Source organism: Gracilinanus agilis, chromosome 6 (genome assembly GCF_016433145.1).
Source record: "Gracilinanus agilis isolate LMUSP501 chromosome 6, AgileGrace, whole genome shotgun sequence".
Taxonomy (NCBI): domain Eukaryota; kingdom Metazoa; phylum Chordata; class Mammalia; order Didelphimorphia; family Didelphidae; genus Gracilinanus; species Gracilinanus agilis.
In genome coordinates, this window is record NC_058135.1 from 176,219,685 (window position 1) to 176,239,233 (window position 19,549).

At 36.7% G+C, this 19,549-nt stretch overlaps 1 protein-coding gene across 1 annotated transcript in view; it reads left to right on the top strand.

Moving 5' to 3' along the window:
• Positions 1-397: 397 nt before the first annotated feature.
• The window catches only part of SMIM14 (small integral membrane protein 14), a 126,324-nt gene continuing 107,172 nt past the window's right edge, over positions 398-19,549 (top strand). The window contains exon 1 of the mRNA XM_044682116.1: positions 398-645. The gene's annotated coding sequence lies outside the window, so the exon portion shown is untranslated. The remainder of the gene's footprint in view (positions 646-19,549) is intronic.

Genomic DNA, 19,549 nt, shown 5'->3' on the forward strand with positions numbered 1-19,549 from the left:
AACGTCCATCTAAATTTTCCTCCAGCCCCCACTATGGAATAGTGCTGTTGGCCAAGCTGCTATAAGGGCCTAAACTAATACTACCCATGCATTCTCCTCCCCTCTCGACTTCCTCATTTAGGATGCATCCCTTCCAAAGAGAACTAAAACACGGCTTCTGAGCATCCCTGGAATACACCCAAACACCACTGGGGCTGTCAGGACTATTTCCCTGAGACCCGCCTCTATCCTCTCCCTGTTTATTTCTCTTGAAAGCCACCCCACCCCCCACTTCCATCCCTGCCCCCGCCCCAGCTTCGAAGTGGAACACGAAGCGGCTAGTACTGAGCAAGCGCGGGAGCACCGCGCATGCTCTCAACCAAGATTTTTTTTTTTTTTAGGGAGGGTGGGGGGAAGAGGGAGGCGCGAGCAGAGTCTCTGTCTGCTACAATCTGTTGCTCCGGCTCTCTGAGCCGGCAGATCCGGGTCTCGTGGCGAGGTGTGACGTGGTCAATCGAATCAAAACAGAGGAGGAAGGAGGCTGCGGTGGCGGCTTTGGTGGTAGCTGCAGAGGCCGCAACAGCAATAGCTTTGGCAGTGGTTCTGGAGGGCTCCAGACTTCTGCCCATAGTTCCGGCTCCTTCCTCTCCAGTTGTCACGGGAAGGGTGAGTCTTGAGCCCCGACCCCCGCACCTCTTCTGCCACGGTTTAAGGCCCCCTGCGCCCCCTCAATTTCTGTCGCCCTCTCTCCCCTCTTCCTCTCTCCCTTCCCCCCATCTCCCCTCAGCCCAGTCTGGCTGAGCAGCAGCTGCTGCAGCACCAGCGGCTGTGGCTGCGGCTTCCAGCTGTTTGGCTCCAGCTGTGCTCCTCCAGCTGCTCTCTGGGGGGTCGAGAGGCAAAACCTCCGGCCCCGCTAGCTTCCCGGTGCGCACCTCGGACGCCCCCAGGGCTCTGGGTTTCTTTTGGTCCTCACTCACCCGGAGGAGTCTGAGGCAAGGGAAAGTGTTTTCAGTGAATGGGCGGTGATTTTATTTTTAATGTAAGATTAACACGTATGTGTGATCCTTTAGGCCGGAGTGAAAGAGTAATAGAAGATTGGAGGAGAAAAAAAGAGTAGAAACGCCCTCTTCCTTCCCCAACCCGAAATCCCAATTGGAGGCATTTGGCACTGCCTCCTTTCCTTAGCTGGGTGAGATTCCTTTGTTGTGATAAGATGAACTCGTCTTTTTTTTCCCCCTCCTCTCTTTTATACGAATACTGCAGAACACCGGTTGTATCGTAAATCGGAACATCTCCATTTTAATAAATGTGAGCCTATTGAAACGTTCTTGTCCTTTGAGGGAATTGAATGCTGCTGCTGAAAAGCTCATCCTGCTCGTCTAAAACAATGACAATGACTTTTCCCCGAAAGTAGATGTTTTCTAAAGCTCATTTAATTTTGGCCAAAAAAAAAAAAAAAAAGGTTTATTAGCGTTAGGGGCTATAGGAGCTTTCCAGTTACTTCAGTCGGAAATTAGAGGATGTTGCATCTGAATATCAGAAATGACGTTTTTTTAAGCTGGGTTCTTCTCGACTATCCTTTCGATTGTGTGTTTTAAGCTTCAGATGGGATAATGTCTCCTTTTCAGCATAAGAGGATTCCAATAATATGCTTTGGCTGTACTTTTAATATTGGTAGAAATGACAGATCAGGCTTAACTGGTTTGGTCCAAAATGTAGGGTTAGTAAACAAGCATTTATTTAAATTCAGTTTTATTTTAAGTTCTGAATTGTCTCCCTTCCACTTCTCCCTTCTTTACCTTTTGAGAAAACCAGAAAAAAAAAAAAAACACCAAAAAACACCTTACAAATATGTATAGTCAAGCAAAACAAACTATGCATCTGCAATGCAATGAGGATACAAAGAAAGTAATAAAACACCTGATTGCACTCCTTTGGACTCAGTTATGCCCCACAGGAACCACATCATCAGGAAACTACTTTTTCCTTCGAGATTTTATTAACTTTTTTTCAACTTCTCAGTTTTCTCTGTCCCTCTGATTGGAAGACTGAGGGGGTGCAGAGTAGTTGCCCCAAACCTCTTTTTAAGTAAGGCTCCCAGCAATCTCATTTTCCTTGTGATTGGGCTTCTTTGGATTCCATTATTCTTCCACTCCCTTTCAGCTCTTATTTGTGTGTTTTAATTCATTAGATTATAAACTCATTGGGGGAGAGAGACTTAATGCCTGGCACTCAGGAGGAGTTTATAGATAATTACTAATAAAAGCCGTCCTTGCCCTCAGGAAACACTCACATACTAGCCACCATATTTGTATACAGGGTACAGTGGAGGTTTTTTCATTGGAGTGGGTAGAGATTTGAGACCAACCACAAGGCTATTGTAGTAGTCCAGGTTTAAAGTGATTGGGGTCTGCCTCAGGATTAGGGGTGGGAGAGAAGGAAGAAAATTGGTTTCTCTTAGGTGGGCAACCATTTTCTAGTGTAATAACAGTTTATTAGTGGGTCCTGCCTTTCATTGGTTCCCAATGTTATACATGATTATGGTTTTGTGTCACTCCTTGCCCCCTCTAAGTTCCTAGACCACATAAGTCCAAAGACTGAATTCTGTCCTTTTGTGGCCCTAACTTCTTCAGGAGAGGCTGTGTGACTAACCTAGTGCTAAGAATTTCCTCCAATATGCTTTCACAGATGAGAAAGAAATTTTCCAGTCAATTGTTCACCACTGTATTCTTGTAGTTAACAAAGAGAAATTGAAACAGTGGGAAGAGCAATAATACATATATTAAATTCAAGAAGAAATGATTAAATAGTTGACCTGAAGGGTTTATTATTGCATGGAGAACTGTGGGGCCCTTTCTTTAATTTGCTTTACTGTGAGCTAGTAAGATCTTCACAAATCTTTTATGCTTCCAAGATTTCAGTTTGATTCCTCATTTAGACATAGGAATATATAGGTTTTTATGTAAAAAGAAAATTCGATTTTTGATTGGTAAGGAATGGTGGCATACAATTTAAACCTTTTCATAATTTTATGCTAAAACATCAACTTAATGTTTTAACCTCATACAGAAAGCTTTCACTGTTTGACCTAATGACCCACCATGTAAAAAATTAACCTAAACGTGTTTACTTCCAGTTTTAGTGTTATTGTGAGTAAATCCTCAGTCTTTTAACTGAAAAAGGCTCCTTAACTGAATAAACCTAGAAAGTCTACCACCTTGGGAACAGTAATAAAGAAGTTACTTTTTGGGAACAAAAGAATTGCTAAAATAGGTCTAATACACAATTTCATATAGGATGTGTTGTTGGCCTAGTGTAGACATTGACTGGTACCAAGGAGGGTGCTGTCTTCTTTGATATCTACCTAAAAGGTTAAGAACATAACCCTAAATGATCCTAATTATGTTAGTTACCTATGACATATCTATTGTATACTTATGAAAACCTTTGTTTTCTATTTTCAGCCTGTACCTTTGTGATTAAGTTCCAGAAATTTATGGATTTTGTAGAATAGCACTTCTTCTGATACTTCCTTAATTTATTTCTCTCAACCTTTAGGGCAGGGGTTGGCAAATATGGCTCTCAAGCCATATCTGGCTCTTTTGAGGGCCATATCTGGCTCTTTCTGCAGGAGTCATAATGTCAATTTTTTTTCACGTACTGTTATAGGAGCATGCACTGTGAGCACTGTATGGCTCTCACGAAATTACATTTTTAAAAATGTGGCGTTTATGGCTCTCATGGCCAAAAAGGTTGCCGACCCCTGCTTTAGGGGAATGCCCGTTGTTCTAGCACTTTGAGATTTGGTATTAGTCTGAATTTATCTTAACCAAATCATTATGTATCCTCTCTCAGCCTTCATCTCTTTAGGTTGATGAGTTCTATTCTTTTAAATATATTCTCATGTGTTAGACCTATGATTACCTTAATATAGTTGTTTTTCTTTGAATGGTTCCTAGTAGACCTCTGGTTCCCTTAATATAGCTGCTTTTCATTGGATAGTTCCTAGTTATCTTATAGGATCATAGTTCTAACTTTGGGAGGGACCTTAGAGATAATTCTATCCAACACTTTCATTTTACAAATGAGGAAATGAAGGCCCAGAAAAGTGGCACAACTTGTCCACTGGTATTATGATTTGGCAGAATTTTATCCCTTTATTCCAAAAAACAATGCTATTTCCACTGTTCTGTTTTCTTCTTGGTTTGTAACACTTCTCTTAATACTGCACAGGTTTTGGTTGCATTTTTTGCCTATGTAGCCTATTGGATGTCTATCTTAAAACAATTTGCAATGACTATCTTATCAGTTTTCTGCATTTTACCTGATATATGGCATTTGTATGACTTAGAGATCCTTTTACTTGTTTTTGTTTAATCTGTTTTTTTAAGAATTAACATTAATTATAATTCCAAATTTTGTAATGCCAAAATAAAACAAGCTTTCCATATGCGAAGAAAAAGAAGATTGTACATAAATGAAACCACCAATCTCTTATATGTTTAGCTTACTTTTCTTCATATCTACATAATAAATCCCATCCACAAGTGTCCCAACCCCATCCTGCCCTTCCACATCACAGAAGGTAATCATCCAGGAGACCAGCAAGTTCGTACAAATTAAGTTTCATATTTTTTCACCTTTCAGTTCACTCTCCAGAGAGAACATTCACAATTTATTCTTCCACCATTCTGTAGCTGTAAGTTTCATATTTTTTCACCTTTCAGTTCACTCTCCAGAGAGAACATTCACAATTTATTCTTCCACCATTCTGTAGCTGTGTGTAATGTTCTCTTTGAGTCTATTCATTTCACTGTTCATTATACCACGAGATTTTCTTAAAAAAAAAAAAAGTATTTTGATGCCTCTTTGTTTTTTTCTGTCATATTTTGACATATTTTCATTTTCTTCCTCATTAACAAAGGTTCATGAAACAAGTCAGTACTTCTCATGTTCTACCTCTCCATCAAAAAGGAGGTACATTTTTCATCTATTCTCTAGGACAGACATTAGACTTAATTTATTTTGAATCAGTTTATACAGATCTTCTCATACTTATGTGAATTCCTTATTCATCATTTCTTATGTCTTAATTTTTTATTACAGTCATGCTTTACCTTGCTTCATTTGATGATTGACTGTGTCTCCAGTTTTTTGCCACCACAAAAAAGTTTTCGTGAATATTTTGATCTATATGAGAAACTTTCTGCCAATCTCCTGGATAATAGGATCGTTTGTGAGTTTATTTGGTCAAAGGATAAGAATTGTTTAGTGATTTTATTTACCTTCCGCCTTTGGTTCTAAGACAGAAGAGGATTTGGGCTAGCCAATGGGAGTTAAGTGACTTGTCCAGGGTTACACAGCTAGGAAGTGTCTGAGGCCAGATTTGAACCCAGGACCTCCCGTCTCTGGGCCTGGCTCTCAATCCACTGAGCCACCCAGCTGCCCCCTACAAATTACTTTTAAGAATGATTGGACTATTTTACTATTCCACCAATAATGTGTGTGTATGTGTGTGTACATATATATATGTGTGTGTGTGTGTGTGGAGATTTTATATATATATATATCATGCCTGTTTCCTAATAACCCCTCCAACTTCGATTGGCCACATTGTTTATTTTTGCCAATGTGCTATCTATGAAGTGAAAACATTAATCTTACTTTATTTGGAACAATCTGTCATAAGGTGTTGATAACTTGCATTTCCTTTGAAAACTGTTAATCCCTTTTGACCACTTACCTATTGGGGAATGGGTTTTAATCAAGTATTTTTTCATGTATGACAAAGACCTGAGGCTTCTCCTTTTATTTTTTTCCTGAACAATGATTTCTCACTTTTTCCCACAATTGAGAGTAATTGTTGATTTAGTTTGGAAGATCTTAGAATTAGAATTTCTCTACCTCTTCATCTTGAACAACTGATAATGGTATATAAACTGTAATTAATTTCTTGGTAGACTTTATGCAAATACTTATGAGTATTGTTTTTAAGAGATGATCAGATATCCCATGATAATGTTCTATTACTTTTAGGTCTATACAATAAAACTAATGGAATTCCATTCAGCTCCTCTGGCAGCATGTCCTACTCATAGATCCTTGGAGAAGGAGCTCACATTTAGAGGACCAATAGTCAAAGATAATTGGAGATACAAAAACTGGTGTTTAGACATCCTCTGTCATTGCAGAAACAGAAGGAAAACATGAAGGTTTTTTAACACTTTTTCTTTATTTAAAGCTATGGTATGGAAGTTGTAAATGAATGCAGGTTAGTGTTTTTATGTTGGTATAGCCCAAGCAAGATCATGGAATATCACTCCAGTTATTTAAGTCTTCTATTGGTATTTTTTTAATAACCCTTACCTAATATCTTAGAATTGAAACTGAAGAGTGATAAGGACTAGGCAATTGGGGTTAAGCGACTTGCCCAGGTCACACAGCTAAGGAGTGTCTGAGAGGGGGCAGTTGGGGAGTTCAGTGGATTGAGAGCCAGGCCTAGAGATGGGAGGTTCTGGGTTCAAATATGACCTTTGACACCAACTAGCTGCGTGACCCTGGGCAAGTCATAACCCCCATCGCCTAGCCCTGACTGCTCTTCTGCCTTGGAACCAATACACAATATTGATTTTAAGATGGAAGGTAAAGGTTTAAAAAAAAAAGTGTCTGAAGTCAGATTCGTATCCAGGAACCTTTTGTCTTTAAGCTTGGTTCTCTATTCACTGAGCCATTTACCTGCCCCATCTTCTGTTATTTCTGAAAACTATTTTGTAAATCCTGAGTGTGTCTAGATTAACTTCTAGAAATCTAATGTTTTTTTAAATGTTTGTTTTGAATGGGATTTCTTTTTTTCCTTTTGTTTTTTGTTACTATAATTTGTATTTACTTTAGAAAATTGCCATTCATACAAATGTTCCTATTTGTATACTATAGTAGCTGTATATAAAATATATTATTGAACAAAACAAACATAGTGTTGCTTAGAGATCTTCAGTAATCTCCAAAGTGGTGGTGGCAGCCAGCTGATTGCTAGGGTGTATGCTCTACCAATTTGAAGGGGGAAAAGATGTGTTACACATTCTACAGTAGCCTTAGAAGCCTAATGTGATCTTATTTCCAACACAGACTTCTTGCTTCAACTACTCCATCTGTTTCCTGTAGCTCACAATTCACCAAATTGTCAGCCTTTCGTCTCATAGCTATTATCACAAGCACTCTTGGACAAATAATTATGAGATACCTTACCACCCAAACCTCTCCTCTCCACCCTTTTTCATTTTTCCATTAAGAAAGTAATTCAAATAGGATGATCAGGCATTGATGAATTGAGATCTGCATGGTAGACTAATTTTTTTAAAATTCCCTAAACCCCTTCCTCTTCCAAATTTTCTTAATTAAATTCTTTCTTAGCCTGTCTCCTCATTCTCCATTCTTCCCTGAACTAAAAATGCTGCTATCAGTGACCATCCAGGAGCTCAGATGACTGATAATGAAGATTAACCAAATTATCTCTTAATTGCCATATCTAATAACCTTTTCTTAATCCTGATCCTTCTTGACTTTTCCACAGTAATTGAAGCACTTGGATGTTTGGTTTGCTGAGTATGATCTTTAAAAATTCATTTTTACACATAAAAGATTTTTAAATGGAATCTTCTAACCTGTTAAAAATTTTAAATTAATTTCAGTATAAATGTACTGAATGAGTTTTATGCTTTTTCTGTTAAAATGTTAAAAAGTGGGTGCAGTGGATTAACATGAAAAATGGAAATTAGCGGATTTAAAAAAATACCACAGAAACCCTTGAATGATTTGAATGGTAACTGGAAATGAAAAATTGGTATGATGATTTAGTAAACATAGCCAATTATATACTTCCCATTTCTTGGTGAGCTGTCTTTATTATCTAAGCCATTAAGACCATATATTGAAATAAATCAAGCTTAGAATTTCACCAACTTAATAAGTATGTTTGTTTGATCAGGACCACATCTGGTAATAACAAAATATTCAACAAAAAAATTTTAATGAAGTACAATTACATTGTATTCACTAAAATGTCATTATTTATATTTTAACACATTTCTTATTGTTAAATAAAATATTTTCAATTTTTCATCTATGTCCTTTCCAATTTTTATTTTTTGTCTTTAATACTACAAATAGCAAATGCTGAGGATACATACTCAATCATTTTTAACTAATGGGGTATACAGTCAAGTATTAGAAAGCCACAGATGTGGTTCAGTTCTCTCATTTTTTTAAATGAGCAGAAGAAGTGAAAATCAAAACCCTATAGATAGTGAGTGGTAGAATTAGAATTCAAATCCAGGTCTTATCCATGGTGTTCCCATTGCTAAGCCTATACTAAAAAACTATGTTTAACATTATGGTCTTTTTAAATTTTCTGTCTTTAGTTGCCTTTTGTGGTATTGCCCTTATTTTAAAAATAGATTGTAATGATGAAAAGCATAAATAAAGGAATAATTTATAGGGAATCCCCTTGTATGGAGGGAAATAAAACAAGGATGTCCAGTACAGTGACTATCTGATAGCATAGGCAAGCAGCATTCTATTCTAGGATTAATCTTAATTCTGCTTGGTTTCTAAGAAGAGAGGAAGATATTCCATGATTTTTTTTTCTCTAGGACTATTTCAATTATGTTGCTTGCTAAGACTTCAAGCCCTCATTTTATAGAGAAATTTAACCAGTTGAGGAAAAGTCAAAATATTTAAAATATTTTTATGAAAAGATAATGATTTATTAATGGCAAAAAATGAGATAATACTATTTAGAACTGGGCTAGATTTTACTAAATATTAATTTCATATATGTAATACCTTATTTCAGAGAAAGTTCCTTGTTGATTATTTTCATATTGATTTTTTCATTTCCTTTTTTCTCACATGTGGCTGCAGAGCACAGATATAGATATGTGTGTGTGTGTGTGTATGTGTATATACACATACACATATAGAAAGTATATTTTTTAAAGCAATGGTGTGAAACTGGTCGCTTGACTGAACTTAGTTCAAATAGTACAGATAGAAAGCAACCAGACTTTTTATAAAAAACTGTGTTGCTTCAACCAGGGCAGAAAAATAAGAACTATCTTAAGGTGTTATGAACCAAATTTACTGGTAAATACACTTGCTGTTGTCTTGTTTGATCTTGCAACTTTAAAAAAATACTATTTTTTCCCAATTACATGTAAAAATTTTTAGCATTCATTTTTTAAATTAAAAAAATTTTTTAAATTTTAAAGTTTTAAGCCCCAAATTCTCACCCTTCCTCTCTTCCCTGAGATGGTATTTATAAGTGTAATCATGCAAAACTTATTTACATATTAGTTATGTCATGAAAGAAAACACAAACCAAAAGAACCATCTTCTTTCAGATTCCATTGATTCTTTCTCTAGAGGTGTGGAGAATATTTTTTATTGTGAGTCCTTTGAAATTGTCTTGGATCTTTGTATTGGTGAGAATAGTTATTCACAGTTGGTCATCATACAGTATTTCTGTTACTATGTATAGTGTCCTGGTTCTGCTCACTTCACTTTGCATTAGTTCATGTAAGTTTTTCCAGAGTTTTCTGAATTCATCCTGCTTATCATATCAATAAATACAACAGTATCCTATTGCAAACATGTGCCACAACTTGTTCAGCCATTCTCCAATTGATGGGCATTTTCTTAGTTTTCAATTCTTTGCCACCACAAAAATTGCTGCTATAAATATTTTTGCAACTTATTTTAGATAGTTACTGGTGTTATAAGGCAAATAAAGTCATGACTTCCTTGAATTTTGAATATTACAAAATAGTGATATTTTGAATTCCATTCAAAGTAAATCTTTAAATGTGGTGGTCAAACACTTTCTTCTTTCTTCTACCTTAAACTTTACTCAAGTTATTCTTGAAGCCTAGACTACCATTTCCCTGTCATCCTTTACCATTCCTTTTACCTATCCTTTAAGGGCCAGCATAAGTGTTACTTAATCTATGAAGGCTTCATCAATCAGTATGAAGAGAAACACTATAAGATGGCTGGAAGATATTAGAAGAAGTGAGAATTGGCATCTACCAGACTTCTGATGTCTCAGTGACTTGAAGCTCTGCTTGGTTCCAACTCTTCTGAACAAGACACTGCTCCCAGGATAAATTGACCATTCTAGATCCCATCCTCATTCTGCAGACTCCTCTTTGGTTACTTAGCACCTTTCCTCAACCTCTTCTGATCTCTGATTGGAGAGGTTGGAGGCTAGAGCACTAAAGTCCTCCCAAAGCCTTCCTGTATTTAGAGGGCAGCATTTGGACTTCCCGTTCACTCAACTTTCCATCTGCAGTTCTGCTTGGTTTCAACTCTGTGGAATGAATGGGGATCCCCTAGTATCCTTAACCCCCTCCCCCAGTTTCCAGCTTCCTTTTGTGGGTTGTCTTCCCCCATTAGATAAACTTCAAGAAGGCAGGGACTGTGTTTCTTTTTCTTATTTGTATCCCCAGTGCTTAGCACAGTAATATGATAATAATCATCTATTAGGCACTTAATAAATGTTTGTTGAATTGGTTACATTTTATTCTTTTATACTCATCTGTTTGTATGCTTCAATATTAGATTTTGGTTCTTAGCCAAAACACATCCACAGCATCACTTTTTTTTTTTTTTAAGAGAAACTAGTGATGCTACAATTGAAATTGTTAACTTGGTATTGCGAAAAATCTAAAATAGCATAGTTTTTTGAAAGTTCTATCATTGATAAAGACAATTTCTCATTTTTACCTGGAGACTAATAACTAATTAAAATGGTAATAATTGCTGTGAAATAGGTATATTTCAGTGTAGAGCATAAAATTAATTTTTCAAAATCTTATTTTAGTTAATCAAATAGTCATGCTTTTTCGTTTGGGAGAGCTTGACAACCATAGCATCCTCTCTTAGCCACTTATTTCCTGGGTGGCATTGGGGGAAAAGTTTTTTAAACTCCATGGATCTTTGTTTAATCACATGTAAAAAACAAAAGGACATGGTTGGAAGATCCAGGTCTCTTCCATTTCTAAAACCTGTAATACTATACAATATGATCTCTTTTTATAAGTGCTGAAGACCTTTTGTTAATAACTTGCAAATTCAGAGACTTAAAAAAAGTTGTGTTTTTTTTTTAGCTCTTACCCTTCTGTCTTAGTAACAACTCTTAAGACAGAAGGGCAAGGCTAGGCAAAACAGAATTAAGTAACTTGCCCAGGATCATAGTTAGGAAGTGGCTGAAGTCAAATTTGTACCCAGATCCTCCTGATGGTTCTCTATTCACTGTACCACCTACCTGCTCCAGATTCACCGTGTTTTGATGTTAAAAAGTTTTAAAATCATACACAAATTTAGTTAAGGATCTCAGAATTCACTTATCAAACCAGGAATCCCCTCTACAACATCACCAATAACTTGTTATCCAGTCTCCTTTTGAAGACCTTACTTCAAAGGCAGCTTGTTCCCCTTCAGGGCAATTCATATTAGGAAGTTTTTTTCTCAGTTTCAAGCCTTTAATCATCCTTTCTGCAATTTTTAACCATTGTTCCTAAATCTGACCCCTAGAGCCAAACAGAACTAATCTAATTCCTCTTCTAAATAATAGACCTTTACTGACTATTTGAAAACATTACAAATCATCTACTCTTGACCAAACAAATTACTTCAATTTACCATTGTATATCATGGTCTCCCACCTTCTCTGGGTTTAATGTTTGTAACATGAGACACCTAGAACTGAAAATAATGATCTAAATCCGAAATCTACAGGACGGAATTCAACAGTATTTATTGTCAATTCAATCTCGGTTGCAGTAGTTTTCTGCCATCTTGCATTGATTTAATCAGTTCTTATAGCATCATTTTCATATATTATAATTTGTCTAACATTTCACCCATAGGAAGACATTGCTTTGGCAGGTTAGAGCCTTTTCCTTCTTTTTTTCTTTTGACTTATAGGACTAATTAGTGGTATAGCTGAGTCTAAGGGTATGTGGAGTTCAGTAACTTTCTGGACATAGTTCCCAATTGCTTTCTAGAATGACTGGATCAATTAACAGTTCCACTAAGAATGAGTGAATATACATATTTTCCAACTGCCATCTCTGTACATATAGGTTCTTTTCCTTTTATTTCTTTGGGATTTTGATTAGTATAGCACTGGATAAGTAAATTGGGTAGCACTGCCATTTTTATGATAATGCCTTGGCCTACCCATGAGCAATTAATGTTCTTCCAATTCTATTTTTATATCTGAGTGTTTTATAGTTAAACTTATATAATCCCTGAGTTAATCTTGGTAATATGCTCTATTTTAGTAAAACTTCTGTAGATATTTTGAAAAGAATTTTTCTTTTCTAGCTATTGCTGAGTTTTCTTGATTAGACATAGCAATGCTGATTATTTGTGAAGATTTAGCTATATCTTGTCATTTTTACCTGTGCTTATTTGCCTAATTTCTTTTTCTTATTTTATGCTACAGCTAGTATTTCTAGTATTGTGCTAAATCACAGCTGGGTGACGCAGTGGATTGAGAACCAGGCCTAGAGATGGGAGGTCCTGGGTTCAAATCTGGCCACAGACACTTCCTAGCTGCATGACCCTGGGCAAGTCACTTAACCCCCATTGCCTAATCCTTACCACTCTTCTGCCTTGGAACTAATATACAGTATTGATTCTAAGATGGAAGGTAAGAGTTTTTTAAAAAATCAACCAAAAATCCATGGTGATAAGAAGGGGCATCTTCAACTTACTTGATCTTACTGGAAAGACCTTTCATAATTCCATTACATTTTCTCCATTCTAAAAATCTCTTAAGGCCATTTGGGAGTTACAATTAATAGTATTCCTCACCTGCCAGCACCCCGAGGGGGAAGGGAAAGAAAGGAGATAGATAAGTTTGATCATATAATTTAGGAAAACTTATGTGGAAATTTGTTATTACATGTAATTGGCTAAAAAAATGTTTTAATACCAATAGTATTCCTAAATAAAGAAAAATTTCACAATATAACAAATGGTTACCTAATAGAAATAAAAGTGCATCTAACAAAACAGTCACTTAAAATGATATTAAATCCTAGAAAATAAAATAAATCATTCATTCCTTTCAAGGGTGAAGCGAGGCAATAACTTTCAACTAAATTAAGGTGTTCCTAGTCTAAATCTGGTTAATTTCTGGGACCTTAGAATGGGTTCTTGACCTTTTACCCAGTTTTCTAAACAAAAGTGGTTAAACTTTTTTTTTTTTTAACCCTTGTACTTCGGTGTATTGTCTCATAGGTGGAAGATTGGTAAGGGTGGGCAATGGGGGTCAAGTGACTTGCCCAGGGTCACACAGCTGGGAAGTGGCTGAGGCTGGGTTTGAACCTAGGACCTCCTGTCTCTAGGCCTGACTCTCAATCCACTGAGCTACCCAGCTGCCCCCTAAAAAGTGGTTAAACTTTTGAAAAGAGAGGAAAGGGTTTAGGTTCAACATTGTTTTCTTAGAAGGAAGTTTTCATTCAGGTAAGTCTGGAAAGGGCTTTAAGACTGGACAAATATATTAATTTTTTTAAAGAGAAAAATGGAAGCCGTGATAATGATTTTGTCATAATAAGGACAATATTAGCATTCCCTCTTCTAACGTCTATATTCTTTTTTTTAATATTCTTTTTCTTAAATCAATGTAACATTAAACAAATCTGCCTGATTCCTCTGAAACCTTCAGTGAGGAGTGATAAAAATACCATATGTGTCTTTATGATTGTCTTTCTGTTCAGAAGATCACTGACCATGCATTGAGCCAGGTTCACAACCTCAGTCATTCTGAGCTCTTTCTTCTCTCACACCTCCCCTTTACTTGCTAGCCAAGTCTTGTCATTTTTACTTGCTAATATAATTCACATTTGTCTCCTCCCTTAGTGCAGGACTTATCACCTATTATTATTGTTGTTGTTAATCTAATAACTGTAATAATGAATTTCTGGGACAAGATTGGTTGTTTTGCTTCAAATTTTCTCTGACCAAAACGATCCTATCCAGTTGCAAAATGATAATCTTGAAACAACCATCTTATTTTATCACTTCCTAGCTTTATAAACTAGTAGCTTCTCTTGCCTTTAGGATTGGGTACAAATTGGTTACCTTTCTAGGTTTATTGCACATTAATTTCCTTAATGAACACATGTTCAAATTGGCCCTACTTATTATTGTAGCCTATATATGTCACTTTTCCCTTTCTGTGTTTTTCTTTGATTCTTTAATTGCTAAATTTAAGTACAACATTTTAGACAAAGGCTGATTTGTGCTTGTCAGTGAACTCTCCTGTAGAAATTATTTATTTTGTGTCTTATATGTATTTTGTATTTACTTGGGTTAAAGTACACCACCAATATAACACAAAATCTTAGAGTGCAGAAACTTTTTTATTCTGGTATCTGTCACACAGTGATACTTCTTGCCTCATAAATATTTGTTGAATAAATCAGCGAATTCCCAGGTTATTGTCCTAGCAATACTTTCCAGCTGGTAGCACTATTGGTCCCCATATAAATTGCCAGAATTGGATAGTGGTTGTCAAGTCTGAGAAACTTTGGCAGAAGTTGGCTATTACATGGATCCCATCCCCAATGATGATAGTGTAATTCCTCATCATCAGTGTTAGATCAATATTTGGCCATGTTGGTCCTGCTCAGTTGCAGACTGTCAGTAGTAGTCATCTCTTCCTATGGTTAGAATTGTATGGTCTCTACTAGTAGCATTTGGGATCCTAAAAATCTACTGCTTCTTTCCTCAGAAGAGCCTTTTCCTCTACTCTATTTTGGAAGAACTTTAAACCTATCGCATAACTCCAGATTCTTGTTTCATTATTCTTGTCACAATTAAAGTGACAGGTTTTTTTAAAAAAGTCCCACTAGAACATTTTAATAAGCCATTCTCTCTTCATTTCTGTCTCTGAGAATCCCAGTTTCCTCCATTTTCTCCCAGTCCAAGAATTTTTTGTATTTATTTTGCATGCATTTACATATATTCATATTGTCTTGCCCAGTAGAATGTGAGTTACTCTCTAGGGGCAGCATTGGCAAACCTTTTTGAGATTGTGTGCCCAAATTGTACTTTCAAGATGTCTGCGAGCCCCTCACATTACCCCAGATAGCGGAGGGAGGGAGTGCTTGCATTGGGCTGCCAGGGTAGAGGGGTGGGGCATGTGAAAAAGGCTCTCGGGGAGGTGGAGAGGGGTAGGGGAGCAACCCCCTCCAGCTTGCTGGAGCACACATGCCACACCATCACCATCACAGCTCCAGGGCAAGGTCTAGTTAATTTTCATCTTCATATTTTGATGCCTACCTGGCACATAAAATAGATACTTAATAAATGTGGACACTAAACTATCTTCAAGAAATGTTGACTAATCTCTTCCATTTTTAGACATTTGTATTTGCATTTTAATTTCTTATTATTTTTGTTTTCTTTGAAAATTTTTTATTTATATTTAACATTCTTTTAATTTAAATTTTTGAGTTCCAAATTCTCTCCTTTCCACCTCTCCCCTACCCACTGAGATGACAAACTGATATCGGTTGATGTAATTTTGATATCTATTTGATACCAAATCATGCAAAACATTTTCATATTTTCATACTGCCAAAAAAAAAACAAAGAAAATTTAAGAAAGTTACATTTTGATTTACCTTCAGAGCTCATCAGTTCTCTCTCTGGAGATAGCATTTTCATCATGAGTCAGTTGGAGTTGTCTTATATCATTGGATTGATCGGAGTAGCCACAGTTGATCATCATTAAAATATTGCTATTACTGTGCACAAAGATCTGATTTCTTGCTTCACTTTGCATCAGTTCATTTAGATTTTGCCATGTTTTTCTGAAACCATCTTCCTCATTATTTCTTATAGTACAATAGTGTTCCATTACAGTCATATGCCACAACTTGTTCAGCTGTTCCCCATTTGATAAGCACCCCCTCATTTCCAATTCTTTGTTGCCCCAAAAAACTGCTATAAATATTTTTGTACATTATAGGTCTTTTTGGGATATATAGATTTTGTAGTAGGTGGGAGGTGATGTGTCAGAGATTTAATTTGCCCTTCTCTAATCAATAGTGATTTAGAGCATTTTTTTAATTTGTCAGTAGAGGTAAGCTGCTCCCCTCTGCTATATTCCTGTATTCTAAGACCCTTAAGGTTCTCAAAGCACAAAGTGCACAAAGCAGACATTGACATGATCTGAGGCCTTGATGCCTCTAGCTATCTGGTTGCAATTATGTCAAGCCACCCTTCAAGCTTAGAAACTGTGTCCTCAATCATCTTCACTGTCCTCACAGACCTTCCTAAGCCTTTCATTTTTTCCTCTACTGAGCATAGCCATTAATGTTCACAATTGTTAACATAAAAGTGAAAGTGATATTACTAATAAAACCGTGTTTATTAGTAAAGAGAGATATTGATGAGAGAAAAAGAAAAACAGGGAGAGAGGGAGAGAAAAAGAGGATTTCTCTCAATAGCTTTCTAATTTAAAGGCAAAATCAGGTCCTGAATTCTAGCCCAGCATGGTCTCCTCAATGCTAAGCTGCGGCTTACCAGAGATCAAGAGAGGCCCTCTCCTTCTGGTACTTCATTTTTTTTTTTTTATATTTTTTTTAAACCCTTAACTTCTGTGTATTAGTTCCTTGGTGGAAGAGTGGTAAGGGTAAGCAATGGGGGTTAAGTGACTTGCCCAGGGTCACACAGCTGGGAAGTGTCTGAGGCCAGATTTGAACCTAGGACCTCCCGTCTCTAGGCCTGGCTCTCAATCCACTGAGCTACCCAGCTGCCCCCTTCTGGTACTTCATTTTTAAATTTCCTAGATACTCCCTCTCTGGCCAGGTTGCTCTGGCCCATTGAAGAAGTTTGGGAAACTTGCTGATGCCAGAGTCACGAGACTCTGTGAGTCCTGTGTCCCGCCCCTAGTGTAAGAATTAAAATTAGGTTCGACTCAATATGAGATTTATAAAAGTGAGATTGTGGTTGCTTTTTATAAAATATTAGCCCTTAAGCCAAAAATGACTGTTAGCAGCTTTTATTTACAACAAGGTGAATATTGAAAGTGGGAAATGTAGGAAGGATACAGAGCCTTGTCTAGCCTACCTGCCTAAGTGCTGATCCAGTGAAGTTTGGCTCAGTCCCTGGCAATGGCTCCCTCAAGTCCTGATCTCCACATGGAAGTCCTGGTGGAGTCTTCAGCCAGAAATCCACCAACACTACCCTCTTACTTCAGCCTGAGTCACTCACCCAGCAAGCCTCTGGCTTAGAAAGCTCCAGTCAAGGACGAGTCTAGGACAATGTAATTGCTTCCAAAAGTCTTCCTTCAGCCCAGCTCACCAATGTAGAGCTAGAGAATGAATGCCCAGGCTGGCCTTTTTAAAGCAGTTTTCTCCATGTCACTTCCTGTCTCTTTCCCACTTCACAGGAACTATTCACACAGCCTTTCAATTTGCCTAACACTGGGGCAGTGTCTGTAGGATCCACCTCCCATCCTCAGAGAGTAAGAACCCTTATCAAAAGGATTCACAGGTTCCTGACTGATTAAGTTAAGATGGTGGAGCACTCCAAGTACTTGATTAAGTTAAGATAAAAAAAAATTCCCTTTCACACTAAGGTGTGTAGAATCAAAGCTAGAATGGAGATCTCCTTGATATTTTACTTCACATGATGTTGAGGACTAACTAAATGTTCTTCAGAGCTAAGAGACCCTGAGACTGACTGGGTTACATTTTATTGATTTTAAAAGAAAAATGAAAAGGGAAAAGAGGAGAAATGCTTTTGGAAAAGAGGTAAAGGAAAGGAAAAATGGGAAATATCTCAAAAATGGCACCTGCAAGTAGAAATCTATGCAATAAGGTGGGGGAGTAGAGAGAAGCAGGTGACACTTGACATCAGTCCTCTTAATTGGTTTGAGGAGAAAAGAATATACACCCACACTCATACAGGAACAGAAATATATTTTGTCCACTAGGTAAATAAGAGAAGGAGTTGGGGGAAATGAGGGAATAAGAGAGGATAGATTAAGGGAAGAATTGATGTGAAGGAAAATAAACTCTTAAAGAGAAGGCAGAAAACAAGAAAAAGGAAAGTATGATGGAAATACATAATTAATAAATATAGCTATGAATATGAATTGGATGAACTCACCTATAAAACAGAAAAGGAGAGCAGAAAAGATTAGCAACCAGAATTCAGCAATAAATATGGCTTACAAGAAATGTATTTGAAACATTTAAAGTAAGGGACTGGAGCAGTGCACAGAATTGCATTAATGTGACTAAAATCTCAGCAAATTCTCCTTTGGTTTTCAGAGGGAGGCCAAGGTAGAGAGGTTCACAGCAGTATAGTATACATCTGAATTGATTTTGCTAATTGTAAAAGCTTTAACATTTTATGCAATATATTTTTTCTAATTTGTCTCTAATAATTCCCTTCTCTATCTCTTATTATTAATAATTCTCCTGCTAGCCATTATTTTGAAATTTATTTCCTTTTTCTTTTCCCCTAAATTTTTAATTATCAGGCCAGGTATCCATTTGGAACTTCTTGTGGCAAATGGAATATTTATTTCAACCTAATTTCTTTCCAACTGCTTCCCACTTTTCCCAGCAGTTCTTGTCTCAGTAACTTAAGTTTTTGTGTTTAGTATCCACTGAGATCATAAGTTTGTTTTAATTTTGTTTCTGGTTTTCCCTTACAAGCCTGGTGCACTCTTCATCCTTTCCTACTTTCTCATCTTATTTGTCTTATTTTATAAGTTATCATTTTTTGGTAGTTTGATTCATGTTAAGTCTGTTAATTTGTTTATGTAGTATTTTTATTATATTGTGTACCATAGGTTTTTGAGGTAGGATATAGAATTCAGGGATCAAGAGAACAAAAGATTAGTTATTCATATCATAGTGTTGGAAGGTGCATTAGATTGAGAACCAGACCTATAGATGGGAGGTCTTGGGTTCAAAATATGGCCTTAGATACTTCCTGTGTGACCTTGGGCAAGGCCCCATAGCCTAGCCCTTACTGCCCTTCTGCCTTGGAAGTAATGCATAGTATTGATTCTAAGATGGAAGGTAAAGATTTTAAAAAAAGGAAATAATTTCTCTAATCCCAACTTCTTTTTTAAGGGAACTGATTTACCTGAAGTTAACTAGGTAGCATGAGGGGGTAAGATTTTCAATCTTATACTATAGCACATTGTCTTCTAAGTATTCTTTGTTATTGTGAAAGGGAATTTTTAACTCCCTCAGTTTATTTTAACTTAATCAAGAACTTGAAGTGCCCCTCCTTTCACACAGTCAACCAGGCACTTGAAGAATCTTTTACTAAAAAAAGGAAGTTCACACCCTCAAAGACCAGAAGTGGATCCCACAAGCACTGCCCCCCAGAGTAGTGCTAGACAAATTAAGGAACTATAATTGGTTCCTGAGATGTGATGTGAGAGAACTATTGTGTGGAAGAAAGGGCTTATAAGGTGAGACCTAGTAGGAAGTCTAAAAAAGCTGTTCTAAAATTAATCTTTTTGTACTAC